General features: G+C 36.5%; 1 protein-coding gene and 1 long non-coding RNA gene across 27 annotated transcripts in view; one reads left to right on the forward strand and one right to left on the reverse strand.

Annotated features, from left to right (window-relative positions):
- Nucleotides 1–16,400, reverse strand: part of PCLO (piccolo presynaptic cytomatrix protein) — a 323,553-nt gene that overhangs the window by 17,084 nt on the left and 290,069 nt on the right. The gene's annotated exons all lie outside the window — the stretch shown is intronic.
- The window catches only part of LOC139588530 (uncharacterized), a 42,342-nt gene continuing 29,119 nt past the window's right edge, over nucleotides 3,178–16,400 (forward strand). For 3 of the 20 annotated variants that reach the window (XR_011678706.1, XR_011678714.1, XR_011678721.1), the window contains exons 1-2: nucleotides 3,213–3,667; nucleotides 12,719–12,854. This is a non-coding gene — a long non-coding RNA (uncharacterized lncRNA). Of the gene's footprint in view, nucleotides 3,668–5,048; nucleotides 5,129–10,929; nucleotides 11,016–11,303; nucleotides 12,613–12,718; nucleotides 12,855–16,400 lie in introns of those variants that run through there. The other 17 variants (XR_011678718.1, XR_011678715.1, XR_011678705.1 and 14 more) reach the window with 12 other exon arrangements.

Genomic DNA, 16,400 nt, shown 5'->3' on the forward strand with positions numbered 1-16,400 from the left:
ATGTGGAATAGTTCCCAGAAAAATAAAAAGTAAGCTCTGTTCCATTTATTGGTCATTCTATGTGTGCCCCTATTTTGTAGGTTTTATTCATCATTTTGAAAGATAAAAGCAAAACAAAACAAAACAAAACAAAAAAAAAAAATGAAACCAAAACTCACTTCTGACTGTACATTGACACCATATGTAAAAATTCTTGATCTGAAGTAATGTGATGTGTGGGAAAATAACACTGATACTTTGCAATATGCTGAAATATGAAAAATAGAGACATGTACCAATCCACTTTCAACCAGCTTTAATTCTGTTGTGTGACTTCCTAAAATGTTGCAGGAAAAGTGAGGTGGTGGGGAGAATATAATGAAGGAATAATGTTAGAGGAGGTGAATCTGATTAGAGTTTCACTAGTATCAGAAGTTGCCCAAGCCAGTAACCTAAATGTCAGTATTGGGGATCAGAGCCTTCTCCAGTAAGATGTTTTTTTTCCAATGATCTAGCCAGACTTGTCCTTGTACCATAGGGATATTTGGAATAAATGGAGGGAAAATAATGAGACCTGTAAATATCAAATTTAGGTGATCAGAGATCACTCCACAGGCTGATTTCAACAATGAAGATGAACACAGGATACCTGTGTGCATTTGACTGGTAGCAGCTAGAGAGAGAAAGAAAATGAAGTGAGGGAAGTCAAGATATTTACACAACTCATAGTACCTCCTACTAGATTATCTCTTCTTTATAAATATCTTCCACTTCTGTGGAAGGGAATTCTTGTGTTTCTAAAGTGATAATTCTATGAACATGCTCTCTGCACTTCCCTCAAATACCAGGTTTCCCCAAAATTTATCTCTGATTTATAATTACAAACTAATGACAGGGTTATTCATAAGGAAATGTTTATGTCTAATGCAAACTCCCTGAATTTTGTAGGCAGCAGGGATAATACCTTTTTAAGCTTTTGTTTTTTGGATGGATAAATGCCCTTGGAGGTAATTCCTGCATTTTTTAAAGTGTTAGTTGAGAGGCAAATTAACGGCTTTCATTTGCAAAACAGATTTTTAGCCAATGAAACTAGGCTAAAAGTATCAAAATTAAATATACAGCTCCATAATTTTCCATAACTTCAGAGAAAGCTAAAACTTGAGAGAAAGCTAAAGTGATGGTTGAAATTATTCTTGTGGTTTTAATTGAACTTCAAAGATAGGTGCAGCCTGAATCTGAAAGGGGAAACTGTGCAATCTCAGAAGGAAAAACTCTCTTCAACCACCTTTGTTCCCTTTCATCCTCACCATAAATCACTGCCCAAGTCTAAATATCTATTCATAGTCTTCACAATTTTAGCATCTTACATAATGAGACATATCAGAGGCTGCAGATTCAGTTGCATAAAAGATGGCTTGCCACAGCACATCTGAAATTTTGATGATGAAAAGCACACTTTGCCCTGGCTTTTTGTATAAAAAAACTTCATACAGGGAGAAGAAGAAAACTAATGCTGTACATACAGAGCAACCTAAACCTTGACTATTTAAGCTTATTCTACTGCAGCTTTACCCAGGAGAAAATGTTTTGCTAAAGGGAGGAAAAAAATTGCAAACTGCCTGAAAAAGTCTGAATTTGACACAACAACAGTTAAGTATTTGCACAATGCTACAATACTCTTTGTGTAACACAGCATAAATATGTTATTAAAGTAGGATGACTGAATCTGCACTTTTTTCCCATGTCAGTATGAGAACACAAAATGGGTCTCACCTATGCAAAAACAGGGAGGATTTTGCTAGATTTGCTTAGGTTCTCAATAAAAAATGACAGTTTTTAAGCTACTTTCCCTCTCTCACGATAAAGACATTTTTTATCTTTTCTTAGTTTTGATATGAAAGATTTTGAGAGTTCAACAACATAGTCTGAAATTACAAAATCCCTTCTGAGACAGCTTTCACTTTCTGTGTCAAAATAATGAAAAATTTTACACCTGCTCAATCTGAATATACATATGAAGTTGAATATCACAACAGATTTATTTATTCATTGTGTCAGCTTGATTTTGAGAAATTAGACATTCTGGCTTGAAATGCTGAAAAACCTAGGAAATGGATTAAAGTCCATTTGTCTTATGTTAAAATATAATGGAAGTATAATATAAATAATATAAGCACTTTAAGGGGAGAAAAATGAGTCATGTGGATGATAGCAAGAGATAATGGAAAATGTCCTTAAAGATATAATAAAGAGGATAAAATAATTACAAATACAATTCAGAAGTCTTATGTAGCATAATATCAGTAGAGGAAAGACTAGATTACCAAGTGGGTTTTACATTTATTGTATTCATTTTTGGGAATCCAAAGAGAGACAAATAATTTGAACAGAATATTTTTTTACTTGCGATGAAAACGAATATTCACCAACCTAAATTAAAATACATGGAGTGCTTAGAAGATGCTGTAAGAACAATGTATTTCCTAAATAAAACCAGCTAAAAATGAAAACAATTATAACAAAATGCTTGCAGGTTGCATTTGCAAAAAGTAGTTTTCTGTTAGGAAACCTGCTGACCACTCAGAAGTGGGAACAATGACATGAAAACAAAGTTTATTTATATAATGTCTCTGAACTTCTGGGTCAGGCAGAAGCAAAAGCAGTCATGTTGCATTTGAATGTAAACCCAAGAACGTGTTGCATAACAGGAATACCTAGGAACTTCCCTATTTGCTTTGGCAGAGGGCTGTTTAAGCAGTGATTTTTCATTTCTTGTAGTGTTTTGGATATATAGTCTAATGAAAACAACAACAACAACAACAACAAAACTTCAAAGGCAGATGGATAAAATTATATCTATGTCTTAAGAGAATTTATTTTGTTAGAAAAAATAAATAGAAAACTAGTTCATAGGTAAAATTCTAACTTCAGGAGTAGATGTTACCTAAACATCTAATAATCTAATACAGGCTTAGTTTTACTAGACAGACTGAAGTTTTTAAAAGCAGTAATCAACCTGAAAAAAAAAAAACCAAACCACTGTTTTCTGACTTAAAAGGGCAAACAATAGTATATTTTGATATTTTCTCTTTGTCATAGAGCTGTCCTATCACAAGGATGCATGCACAGTGAAAAGGACTTGGTGTAAGGAGCGCATATGATGTGGCTTCGTTTGGAGAGTGACTCATCAAACATTTACTGCACAGACAATAAGCACTGAGCCTGCACTGTTAGTGCAGTGGAACAAGCTGTTTCATTTCACAGCTTGGCCAAGTCATTTATAGCCCACAAAAAAATTACTTAACACATGGTGGCATATGTAACTTAATAAGGCTTTCTTTGAGAAGGAGGTGGAAGATGGCATTTGTATACACAAATACATCCATACACATACCAAACCTAACACAATATGTTAGCACTCTTTTGTGCTATAAACCTAGTAGGCACACTATCATGATAGCTGGAGATGAAAATTTTTGGTAAGAACAAGCCTATTCACTCCTCACATCATGATTTCCAGATTCCCCCTCAGATTTATACTGCAGCTCTGAGGCACTTTCAGTGAAATATGCTTAAAGTCTTGCTCATACCTCCCTGGAGCTACACACTGGAGAGCACAGCCGTGTGTGCTGCACAGCCTGGGCACCAGAGCAAAGGCTTCTGCACTGACTGTTCATGTGGAAGACAGGTATGCTCTTATATTAATAGATTTCCTTTTGCATACTTACATTTCCTGGTGCAGTGGTAGCAGCTCACTGTTGAGATGCTCTTTCTCTTGCATTAAATAAGAATGATTACTGAAATTATTGTTGCTAATAGGACTACTAAGTGTAAGAGATGTTGCCTGTTCTGTGTGACAGTAAGAGCTGTGATAATGCTAACAAAGCTCATTGTGACTAACATAGGAAAGAAAACCAAATCTGTCTTCCAGGACCATCAGAGCATTTTGGGGCTGGCTGTAGAGAACCTAGGAAATTTTAGCATAAGAATGAATACTTGTAATCTCTACTGGGATTCTACTACCTGCATAATCTGCCCAACAGAGCAATGGAGGATGATCCTTTCCATTAATCAGGATTAACATAGAATCAGCTCAGTCAAAACTAAAAAAAAAAAAAAACCAAACTGTTAATCCAAATTTTGCTCAGGAGAGATGAACAGATATGGTCTGCAGAGCATTCCATAGTATTATTCAGAGTTCTATAGTCTGTGGAGGACTGATGCTTGAAAGCATCTTACAGTAATATGGGCATAGTTCCTAAAGTTGCCAGTCTGGAGAAATATCAATTTACCTTTTGGCTCTTGCCTGGAGTTTTCTATTATATGCCTTTTTTTTTTTTTTCAAGTTTTTAACCTTCCACCAGAAATCCTTACAGACTAATGTACCTGCATTTTTTTGGAATGCATACTTTACATTTTCCCTCTCATTCGGCACTCAGCCGAGCCATTATTCTTTATTTCATGCAATGCTGGTTCCCTCAAGCTGCTCTAACAGACATCCTAAAGTTGGTATTTCATTGCACTGTTGAACTGATGTGTATGGCTAAGCTCCACAGAGATATCTTTGAATAAAAAATATTATATAAAAACCTAGAGCAGAAGAAAAAGTACAGGGACAGCACAGCACTTATGCAAATCCACTCACAGATTTGTGATGAAGACTGAAATGATGGAAAGAAAAAAAGAAAGGGAAAATGTAGTTCTATTTAGAGTGTTTGTGAATTGGTAAGAAAACAGTTAATTGGAATTATATATAACATAAAAAACAATGACAAAAGTCAACAGTTTAATTCCATGTTCCAGGTGGCAAAATGATGCTACAGAAGAGGTCACAATATTCTGTAGAGGTGAAAATGCCACAAATGTTTCTGACTTTCTGAACTTCCATGGGAAATGGGAGAGACAGTCAAAGTCCTCTCACAAACAAAGGTGACCTGGGAATGATGGATTTTAGTAAAATAAAAGGGCCTAATATTCATTCATGGGAGAATATGATAGATTTGTAGCAGAGATGATTTATAGTGCAAGACTGAAAATTTTCAATAGGATCACCTAAAATATTTTTTCAGGACTTTTTAGAGAAATAAAAAGTCAGAGACTGATTCCTTTCAGATGTTGGGACCTTTCCCTGGCACCACACAGAAAAGAGGTAGTCCCATCTTGGAATCTGAGGGTGTCTCAAATAAGGGGGTTTGAAGCTATGATTTCTTGGCCTTCACTTGGATTTTATATCAATTCCACCTGCAAATGGAAAACTTTTCTGATGAAAGTTTTCTCAAAATGATGTGCACCAGAAAAGGTGAATAAGAAAACACACATAGGTTGGTGTTTGTATCTATCTGGCTCAAAAACTCTCTCTCCATTTTCTGAAGGCACTGAAGCATACACCATCTGTCTGTAGATAAAAAGAAACTCAACTATTTTGTAACTAATTGAAAATCCTTTTCTGCTCTGGGCAGTATGCATGCAGTGGAACTTTTATAATTAGCTGAATCTTTACAATAATGAATACAAAGGAGTATCTCATGGAGAGCTAATGCTCTGACATCTCCTGTTGATTTACTTTCTGGCAACTGAAAAAGCTTAGTCCTGTTTTGAGAGTTAATACTTCATAGACTTTATGCACTGAGGCCAACCCTCATGATTTTGTCAAGAATCTCTGAGATTTAATACTGCTCTTTTGAAGATGACTGTTGAAGTCTTTCTCATAATTTACATTTAAAAATTAAAGCTGTGCATATGGGAATTGAAAGTAGGGTTTTGCAAGACTTCACAAACAGAAAGTGCAGCATAGATTCTTTGCATGTTTTTAAAAACATGTCTGGTGAGTTTTGAAATGTAAAATACCTGGTACATGGAAAAGAACCCAAACTATTACTGTTATGTTCTCATTATTAATGTGTAATAAAGCATAGCATTGCCTTTGCAATCATCATCCATTAATATGATGCCAATACCTGAAGAAATTGCACAGCCTTTATTTACAATTTCAGTGAATTTAGAACAGAAAATAAGGGGGGAGGGTTAAACTAAAAACAGAGACAAATTTAGGAAACCAGAACATATATTTTCCTGTATTTTTTACTTATTCGAAAAAGAATTTCATACTGAAGAGAGAAGATTGAATAAAAATCCGATCTACGGATTTATTAAACCTCCAGTTTAGGTGTACATGAACTGAAGAAGATACTTTCCTCCAAAGAGCCACCACAAAAAGAGTCTTGATGAAGTAAAGAATATTTAAAAATTCTACAGCATTGCCTTTTTAGATAACCTAAAGAGAGACACAATATGACTACTGAATATCTGCTTGGAATTGGCTCAAACCCAAGAAAACACACTGTCCCTTTGGGTAATATTCATGAAGAATGACTTGCCAAGCTGGTGCCTGCCCATGGTTACCACACCAGCTGAGATACTCAGCACCACCAGAGAGAGCCTTGCAAACAGTAAAGTATCAGATCAAACTCCTCCTTTATCATCACATAGAAGAACCAGTGCCAGGTTGAAATTTCTGCACTATTTGTGAGCAATTTTATGCCCAACAAATTTTTTCTGCATCTGTCACAAAAAACTGTCTGTGATGTACATTTTCTCACAGAATAGAAATCGCTTAATTCTAGGCCATAAAAAATATTACCAGCTGTATAAAATCTCAGAAATAATTTTAACTGATAATGGACATGCAAAATATTAAATGATTGAGTACTGAGGGAAAAAAAAAGGATTCAAAGACTGATTCAGGAGTTCTCATCAGCATTTGACAGTATTTAGTGATTGAACAGATTTTTACTAAGTTCCCAACGAAAGTAAGAAATCACTGAGAACATAGGCATAAAAATAAAGGCAGAAATGTTTAAATATGCAAATATTGAGGTAGGGATATAGATCAGTTCAGGAACATCAATAAAATCACTAAAGATCAATTCAGATTATGATCTACTGTAGGAAGGAAATGTTTTGCTAAAATCTATGAACTTTCTCAAATTCAAAGTATGATATCTGGATTCATCATGTAAAATTGACCTGTTTTTTCTTCCCTGAGAATAGGATCAAGTTGTCTATCTGATTTGGAAAATATGACATATTCATACTCATATGAATTTAAATGGACTTATTGATTGGTGGTAGTGCTAATTATTTCTCTGTTGTGATTATCATTGTGAAATACAGGATTTCATGGCCAAAGAAGCTGAAGACCTTGTTTTATCTTTGAAGTTATTTTATCTTTATTTGTTTTATCTTTGATGCCCAATTTTACCCTCTCCTGACCACATGTACCACAAGTCCCCTTGCATGAGGTTTCAGAAGCAAAACTTTGTGGATCCATTGCCAAACCTCAAGTCTCTGAGTGCTGTTAGACTCATGTTCCACTCAGTGTTGAAGCCATAAGGTCTCTCTGTTGGTAGCTCTTCCAAAGAGAGAGAAGCTTTATTTACCAGTCAAATCTATACATTTTACTCTCTTCTTGTCTGTAATTTGAGCATATGTATACATTGTAATTCAGGTGAGCACCAATTTAACTTCTCTGGACATTTTCATTCCTCCTCCCCAACATAGTTTGGCTGCAGGAAAGAATGCAGACTTTTAAGTCCACGATTCTGACCAAGGACCATCATACTGATGTGGGAGACTGCAAACTTGCTCCTGAAATGGCTCACAAGGCTCTAATTATCCTGTGCAAAGCACTCAACTTCCAATTTCAAAATAAAATCCATACAATAAAATTCAGTAGCACAACATAAACAAGCTCTACATTAAATAGAGCTTAGCCTGAGATGCCCATTATTCTGTAAGCTAATAGTCACAATTTCCATCAAAAACTCAAAATTTCTATCTCAGACCTTTTGTGATAAATAATTTCAAGAGCTTGCACTACTTCTTCTTTGAAAAATTTTTGGGTTTATCCCTTAATAATAATAATTCTAGTTGTAGTTAGCAAACCCCTAAAATTTAGAAGGGATAGTGGTCTGTATTATATGTTTACAATCATTATTTTCACTGAAATATAAATAATTATAAGTAGTACTTCCAATCAGAAAGGTGAGGCAACTACAGTTAAAGAGAGTAATGGCAACTAAATGTACATTGGTAATCTTCATTACTTTTGTAAACTATCTCAGAGAAGCATATAGAGGCAAGAAGATAATGAGCTTTCAATTCATGCTGAATTTACTGCCTTCTTCCATGTGACATATAAGCTCCAGCAAAGGAGTGTTTTTTTTATCAAGAATGCTTCAAGAAACATAAGGCAAGTCTGCTACCCCACTGCGTACTGTGCTTTCTGATTTTGAAAGCTGTTTGTTATGCTTTGAAAACAGGCACTAGTAAAGGCAGAATTAGCTCCTCTGCTGTCAAAAGACAAAACTGGTGCAACTGGCATTGACCAAAAAAAAAAAAAAAAAGAATTACTGAGTTTTCCTCAGTGATTTACCGCAAAACCATCAACCTTTCAGAAAAAGAATGTGCAAAATAAACAACCTGGCTTGGATTTTTTTTTCTGTTATTTAACAATTTTGGTTTTTTTAATAACCCCTTATTTACAAAGCCTATGATCAGATATTCCAGGTTTTGTTGTCATTAGGGAAAGAAAATAATACATTAATTGTAGGCAGTTGCAGCAGGGAACATCAAGCAATTACCCAGGAGGAATTCAACCAGCTCAGTGATTATGAGAAACACTATGGAGTTTTAATAAACAGTTGAAGCAGATTGCTGCTTTAAACTCTTTCTGATGAGATGTTCTCCTAAAGAAGATTATACCATCCTCAGCACCAGTCTAGCTGAAAAGATTGTTACCTGTAACTAATCACCAAGTCTTAAAAAGTCATAAACAGGCACTGGTGGTGAAAGAGCTCTCTCCAAATTCCTGCTTACTGCTTCCCACACAGTGTCCCTGATTTCATCTCCTGTAGCCATAATGTTTGTGCAGCTGCCTAATGAGCTCGTTGGCAGAAAGGATCCTGCCCACTGTAACCTCACCCCCTCCCTGCCCCACCCCAGGGCTTTGATTTTGGGTTAGTCACCTAACCTGAATCAGCACACGCCTTATGCCACCATGAAGGGAGAGATGAGGTTCAGGGAAAGGAAAAATGACATTTTACAGACATAATGCTGGTTTGAAGTGTGCTTTATGAAGCAATTGTAACTGATAGAATGATTCACAGAGCAAAGGACTGCTGCAGCACTCCAGTCCAACCTCACACTCACAGGGTTAACTTCCACATTAGATGAGGCTGAACAGAATGTTTCTGTAGAGTTTTGTAGAGAAAAACTTTATTTTGTGTGTTTTAGTTTGGTTTGTTGGTTTAGGTTGCTTTTTATTTCCCCTTTATTCAGTTAGAATTTCTTTTTCTTCAGCTTGTGAATGTTATCTATTTCCTATTTCTGACTGCTGAGTTCTGAGAAGAGTCTGGCTTCATCTTCATCATAATAACAAGCACCCAGTGGAAGGGAAGAATCCTTTCCTATGACCTGCTCCCTGCATAGTTAATTTTACAGCCCAGTTTGCAAGTAATAATTATCACAATGACATTTTCTAAATTAATATTGTTTCAAGAAAAATTGTTGCTTTCATTTTACAAGTGACCTTCTTGGAAAAAAAATCTGATTTGAAGAGTGTTTTAATCTCTGTTTGGAGCAGAACAGAGTGGAGACTGCACAATTTGCCATGGAACCATGAAAAAAATCTATTGCTTTGTGGGAAAAAGACATTGCCTCCAATGCCAGGACTTTCAGTATTTTTAAAATTGCTTTGGGCACCAATTGCATGTTTTCATAGTTTTGCTCATTTTAAAGAAGTCTAAAGAATATTGAATCTGTTTTGTGGTCCTTGCATTATTTCCCAACTGTTTGAAAACAAAAAATCTCTTTTTATAGCACATCTGTTTTACTGTCAGCAATAAAGAAAATCTGCCTCAGGAAAAGAGCTTTAAATATAGCTGTGGTGCTATCAACAAGTTAGCACAACTACATGAAAGCAAGTCCAGTTCATTCCAGGGTTTTGCTGCAGGAGATAGAAGTCAGCAGTGCCATAGCATGAATGCAAGCTGAGTTCTTCATTGTTCTTTTTTTGCTGGAGGGAGCTGGAGAGCTCAGATGCATTGGATACATCTTTCTGTCTGATAATGTATGGCTGGGTGTGCTCCATATAAATTGAATGTTGGTGGTGAATCCCAAAGTTTTATAATGCTGGGCGTGAGTGTTCATGAAGTGTGCTGGACTCAGCTGAACATGAAGTTTATCTAAAGACAGCTTGGCAGTTCTAAGTGAGCAGGTTGGCTTGTCTGGCCCAACTGTTAGCCTAAAATCAAAAGAAGGAATGTAACAGCCTGGGAACACCTCAGAGCTCAAGGACACTTCAGTCCCTTGTTACTCTTCACAAGAAAAATCTAAAGAATTAAATTTATGCTTTTCCTCACTCTTGTTTTGACAGACATATGCCAGATTTCATCATGGGCTACCCACTCCCCAAACTTTGAAAGTCTGTGCTTCCAAACAGGCCCATGGTGTGGAACATTAAAATTATTGTATGACCTCTGACAAGTTCCCACATCACCTTTGTCCCCTATTCTCCAGTTTCATCTTTGCTCCTCTAGGAGCTCCCAGAGTTTGTTATTCCAGCTTCCCAGCTGGTGAAGGATCCTTTTCTTCCTTCCATTAACCAACAGTGAGTTAAAAGTCTAAATACTGGTGGGTTTTCAGCCCTGAAGAAATCACTAAAGTATTTGAGAGTAAACTTTCCTGAACTGTCAATATTATTTCCATGCCTCTCCTAAGGCCTAATTTTAAAATTATATGTTATGTATATAGTTCAAATCTGAGAAAGATTGAACTGCCATTGATGATAAATATTAGTGATGCTGTCTAAAAACAGAGGAAGTTACTCATTCTATGTGCTGTGTTTTAATATGATCTACTTGTGTTTTCTGTTGTGATTTTTCCCTCAAGATTGTAACAGATTTTGACTCTGTCTGCTATGATTCTTGGTGAGCTACTATGATGTGAGCAGGGACAGACCCACTATCTCCACAGAGGTACAGGACCCAGAGAAGAGCTCATCTGATCTCTTTAGGCATCCAGAGCTTCTTGCCAGGCCTGTCACAGGTCAACAGGGGAGCCTGCTGTCTGCTAACATCTTTTATGGGTGAAATTCTTTCCTGAGAGACAAAAAAAACCTAGGAGGCATTCAGTAACTGTAGATCTACAGAACTCAAGATACAGTGAATCAGGAATGTTCCTACTTCTTTCTAATGAGTTTTGTGTTAATAAATGAATCTATGGAAGAATTCTACAGGATATCATCTCTACAGTGCTGGGTTTTTTGGGGTTTTTTTTGGTTTTTTTTTGCTATTTCCAGGGAGATTTGGAAGGTGGAAAGAAGAGAGAACTAGTATGGGGTTTTCCTCAAGAGGAACCAAAAGAGAAACTTTTGCTAAATTGCTAAATTGATCACTAATCCTGGCAAAATTCCTTTCGCCTTGTTAAAAAACCAACCAACCAGCCAACCAACAAACCAACCAACCAACACAAACAAACAAACAAACAAACAAAAAAATCCCCAACAAATCAATAAAATAAAGAATCAAAACTAAAAAAACCCATCCCCATCAAATTGGTTAGAAACACTGAATTCTGAGTACTGAAAATAATAAATTATATAAATGCAATTAAATAGAATTAGTACTTGCTATCTGCAGATGCACGAAATTGGTAGATTTTTGACCAGCTTCAGTGTTCATCCTGTTTCTCTATAACAATTATCTGTCTATGATTTCAAAATAGTTATGCTGTATCTGAGTAGAATGTTAACCCCAAACTTCTCCCCTATTCTATTTTTCATGCCCTAATTAGAGCCTTTTCTAACAAATAAAACAAAAAACCCCAAATTGACACCATCTCATGGTTCTTGTTAGTTCAAGATAAATATGGAACTTAACACTCCAAATGGTAATTGCACTTAGTGTTGAGCACAGCAGTCATTTCAGAACTTCAGACCAAATCAAATTAGCATTTTTTCACATAAAGTTAAATGTGCTTAAAAGTTACTTCTTGATGCATTTAGAATAATGTTTTACAGTGACTGTCACCTAACATCTGTTGGACATTAGGTAATCCTGCTACTAGGATTCATCTGTCTGAGTGCTGCTGTCTTCATCTGGGGGATTGCTCATCTAGAATATAGTTGGTTTTACTTGCAAAGAGAATTCTAAAATAGGTCAGATTGATTTTACCTTCAGATTGGTTATTTCATTCCATTGATTATAATTTTTTTATTTAAGTGGCTGAACCTCCCATAAATCCCATGATGAAATATCTCATTGTATTACCTATTTCGGAGGTCCCAGCTGTAAAAAGATATTGAATTAAGGTTTTTTTTATGTAGACTAGACAAGACTCTAAGTTTTTAATTAGGTAATTAACATAGAAACAGAATGAGTGAGACTGAAATAAAACTTTTTTATTCAGCTAAATGCCCAAACTACTTAAGCAGGTCCTGCTTGCAAAATATTAAATATCAGATCATAATTTTCCTTATCCTTTATTTAAGATTCTAAAGAAATTTCCAATGAAATCACTAATCATCAAATTATTTAAAATGTTTATAACATGGAAGACCATTACAATTGACAGGTAAAAGTCAATTGTAAAACTGAATATTAATAGGATTTGTTGCCTTTTTATATCAGAGCCACTATGCAACACAGGTCTAATCTTTTTTTGTTATTATCCATTGCAGTTAAAAACAGTGATGTTCATTCTCCAGATAATAAAAGTTAATGAAACAAAAGCAGTATTTTGAATAATGAAGAACCCCACAGACACAGATGAAGCATTTCATTCAGAACCCTGGTTTGTTTTTTATTTCCGAAGAGGTATGTAAAAAAACTATTAAGTCATAATATATATATATGTCCATATGTATGTATATATCTATGTGAGATTCAGTAACATATATGTGTACATATGTCTATATATACATGCATGTGGTGGTGACTGCATTTCTATTTAATATTTCTCTCTTCTTTCTCTGCTCTCCCTACCACATATCCACTCTTCAATAAAATTCATACTCCTGACATTTGCATATGGTCTCATTTGCATCTTAATTTGGGCAGAAGCATCTTTTGATAATCGGATCCTAACACATGTGTATGTATATATGTTCATTTGTTCAAATGTAAGCATATATATCATTGAAATAGTCTAATCCTAGGAATCTACCTTGCCTCAGCACAAAGTATTTGCTTGTTGAACCAATCCAGTCTAAATATTTGGGCTCAAATTTAAGATCATGAAGTTACAGTTATGTTAGTTAATTTTAAATTGCTTATAACGGTTTTGATCCTACCATGTAGCATTACACAAATTTTCCACTTGAAATGGTTCATAGATCCTACCTTCCCTTTCACAATTTACTGCAATAAAAAAGGAAAAAAGACCAAAAAAAAAAAGCCACTAGCATCAGTACAGAAACCAACTAGAGGAGCAAAAAAAAATTACATAATTTGGATAATTCTCTGAAGACAAGACAGGCTATCTGACTTCCAAAAAGTTTGTGTCACAAAGGATTCCTTACATTTATGTAAGCAACTTTCTGAAATACAGTTCTGCTTATTTAAAGTAAACACAGTACAGTGAATCAGCCCTGTGATAACCTGGGGAGTTAAAGATCACCTATAGAGTAGGACAAAAATGTTGCTACTCTAACTAATAGAGTAAAAGCTGTTGATCTCAGCTCAGGTTTGCTCAGTGGACAGATTTCCCACCTTCAGGAATCATTTGCAGCACTTTAGTTGCTCAGTCATCTAAATGCTTCAAATGTAATTTTTCTACATTCTCCAGCACCACTCCCATATTTTTCACATACCTAAAAGTTTCTCATTGTGTGACCCCTCTTCTCTCATGCCAATATTAGGCTTCTGAAATTTCCATGACTTTTATGAAGTACACCCTGACCTAAACTGTTGAACATTATTCATCCAGGCCACTACATCTATTTGGCTGTGTTATGTCATCTGTGTGTGTCATGACCATGTATAAATATTATATAATTCATACAGAAGTGAAGCAATGTTTCCTGCACAATGCAATGAAATATATTAATTTATTTCAGAATTTATTGCAGTACTCAAATGGGGCAGTACTGAATTCCAACAGTAAAACTTCCCTTAATTCGCTGAAGGCAGTCTCTCCTTCAGTCACAAGCATCACTTGAATTCCAAAACCTGTATGGATAGGTGAGGGGAGAGCAGTGGAATGTTGCTTACCAGACTTCAGTAAGGCTTTTGATGTTATCTCCCATGATATCCTCATAGACAAAGTCATTAAGTGAAGGCTGAACAAGTGGAGAGAAGGCTGGTGAGATGGATGGAGAACTGGCTGAACAGCAGAGCTGTTGAGCTTGGGGAGATGGATGGAGAATTGGCTGAACAGCAGAGCTGTTGAGCTTGGGGAGATGGATGGAGAATTGGCTGAACAGCAGAGCTGAGCTGTTGAGCTTGGGGAGATGGATGGAGAACTGGCTGAACAGCAGAGCTGTTGAGCTTGGGGAGATGGATGGAGAACTGGCTGAACAGCAGAGCTGTTGAGCTTGGGGAGATGGATGGAGAACTGGCTGAACAGCAGAGCTGTTGAGCTTGGGGAGATGGATGGAGAATTGGCTGAACAGCAGAGCTGTTGAGCTTGGGGAGATGGATGGAGAACTGGCTGAACAGCAGAGCTCAGGGGGTTTCAATCTGTGGCACAGAGACCTGGCTGAAAACCTTCAAACAAGCAATATCCCACAAGGGTTTTCATACTGGGTCCAATCTTGTTCAGCTTATAACTTAGATGAAGGGGTAGATACTTCCCAGCAGGTTGGCTGATGACACAAGGCTGGGAGGAGTGGCAAATACCCCAGAGGGCTGTGCAGCCCTCGACAGGCTGGAGAGTTGGGCAGAGAAGAACCTTCTGGAATTCAATGAAGGCAAATGCAGGGTCCTGCACCTGGGGAGGAGCAGAGATTGCACCTGCTGGAAGGCAGCTCTACAGAGAAGGAACTGGGAGTCCTGGTGGACAATTAGCTCTGCATAATTGTGCCAAGAAGGCCAATGGAAGAGCATTTCCAGCAGGCTGAGGAAGGTGATCCTGCCCATCTACTCAGCCCTTGTGAGGCCACATACGCTGTGCTGTGTCTAGTTCTTGGCTTCTCAGTAAAAGAGACATGGAGATCCTGGAGCAGGTCCATCAAAGGGCTATAAAAATGATTTCCTCTCATGAGGAAAAGCTGTGAGAATTGGGCCTATGCAGCTTTGAGAAGAGACAACTGAGAGAAGACATCACCGATGTCTATCAGTATCTGAAGGAATGGTGATGGGAGGATGGACCAAGCTCTGTTCAGTAGTGCTGAGCAAAAGGACAAGAACAACAGGCAGAAATTCATGCACAGCAGGTTCCACCTGAACATGAGGTACTGCTTTATTTTGTGGGTGACCAAGCAGTGGAACAGATTGCCCAGAGAGAGAATGGAGTCTCCTTCACTGGAGATATTTAAAGGCTATCAGAACAGATGGAAGGACAGAATGCCCAGTGTGCATTATCTAAAGTTTCCAGAGAGAAGCTCTGTCTTTCCACTTACACTGATTTCAAATGATGTGGAAACCTTGAAGTTCCTCTCCTAACCATCAAAGGTAACTTGGTACCGTAAAACAAAGCACTTAAAGCACTTCAGTCAGTTGAGAATGTATTGGAAATCTTATTTTGCCATTACAAGGGACTGCATTATAAAGATCAGGTTATTAATTCAAATGATTCCTTAGGACACTAAGGAAGATGTCAATTTTATTCATCCCTTCCTAAAATTTGTTGGGATTGTTTTAATTAAACAGCTAAAACTTCATCAAAACTTGTAATTTCTTTAGGCGATCTGCTCAGATAATTTTTTAGGACCTTTTTTATGAAAAAAATCTGCTATGGTGTAATTTGGAATATTAACATAAAAATAATAATGCTGATAAACTCACAAAATGCATCCAAAAGATCTGTTGTTTTGTTTTTGTTTTTTTTTTTTTTTACTTTAATCCATGATCATAACAGACATAGTATCCTCAAGAAAGAACTTTCTGCTCAAAACTATAGCAGAAATTGGAATAATTATTACCTTTGGTCAGTGCTTTAAATATGTACCCACATATTCAGTTGATCCCAGAGAGGGGCAGAGAAAAAAGGATGTGTTTGTTGTTTGTGTGGGTGTTCTTTCTTTCAGGATTTGCATCACTTCCTATCATATCCATTTTTCAAGCTGTCTTCAATTTAGAATCCTTAGCCAGTGGCAGAAAATTGTACTTGAAATAAATTAGTCAGCTTTGTTCAACAAGAAAACAGCAATATTTAATTTTGGAATTTTATTCAGAACAACTAACCTGAGGGCAGTAGATGCT

Source organism: Agelaius tricolor, unplaced genomic scaffold (assembly GCF_023055355.1).
Source record: "Agelaius tricolor isolate 1412-34295 unplaced genomic scaffold, bAgeTri1.0.p SCAF_3, whole genome shotgun sequence".
Lineage (NCBI taxonomy): Eukaryota > Metazoa > Chordata > Aves > Passeriformes > Icteridae > Agelaius > Agelaius tricolor.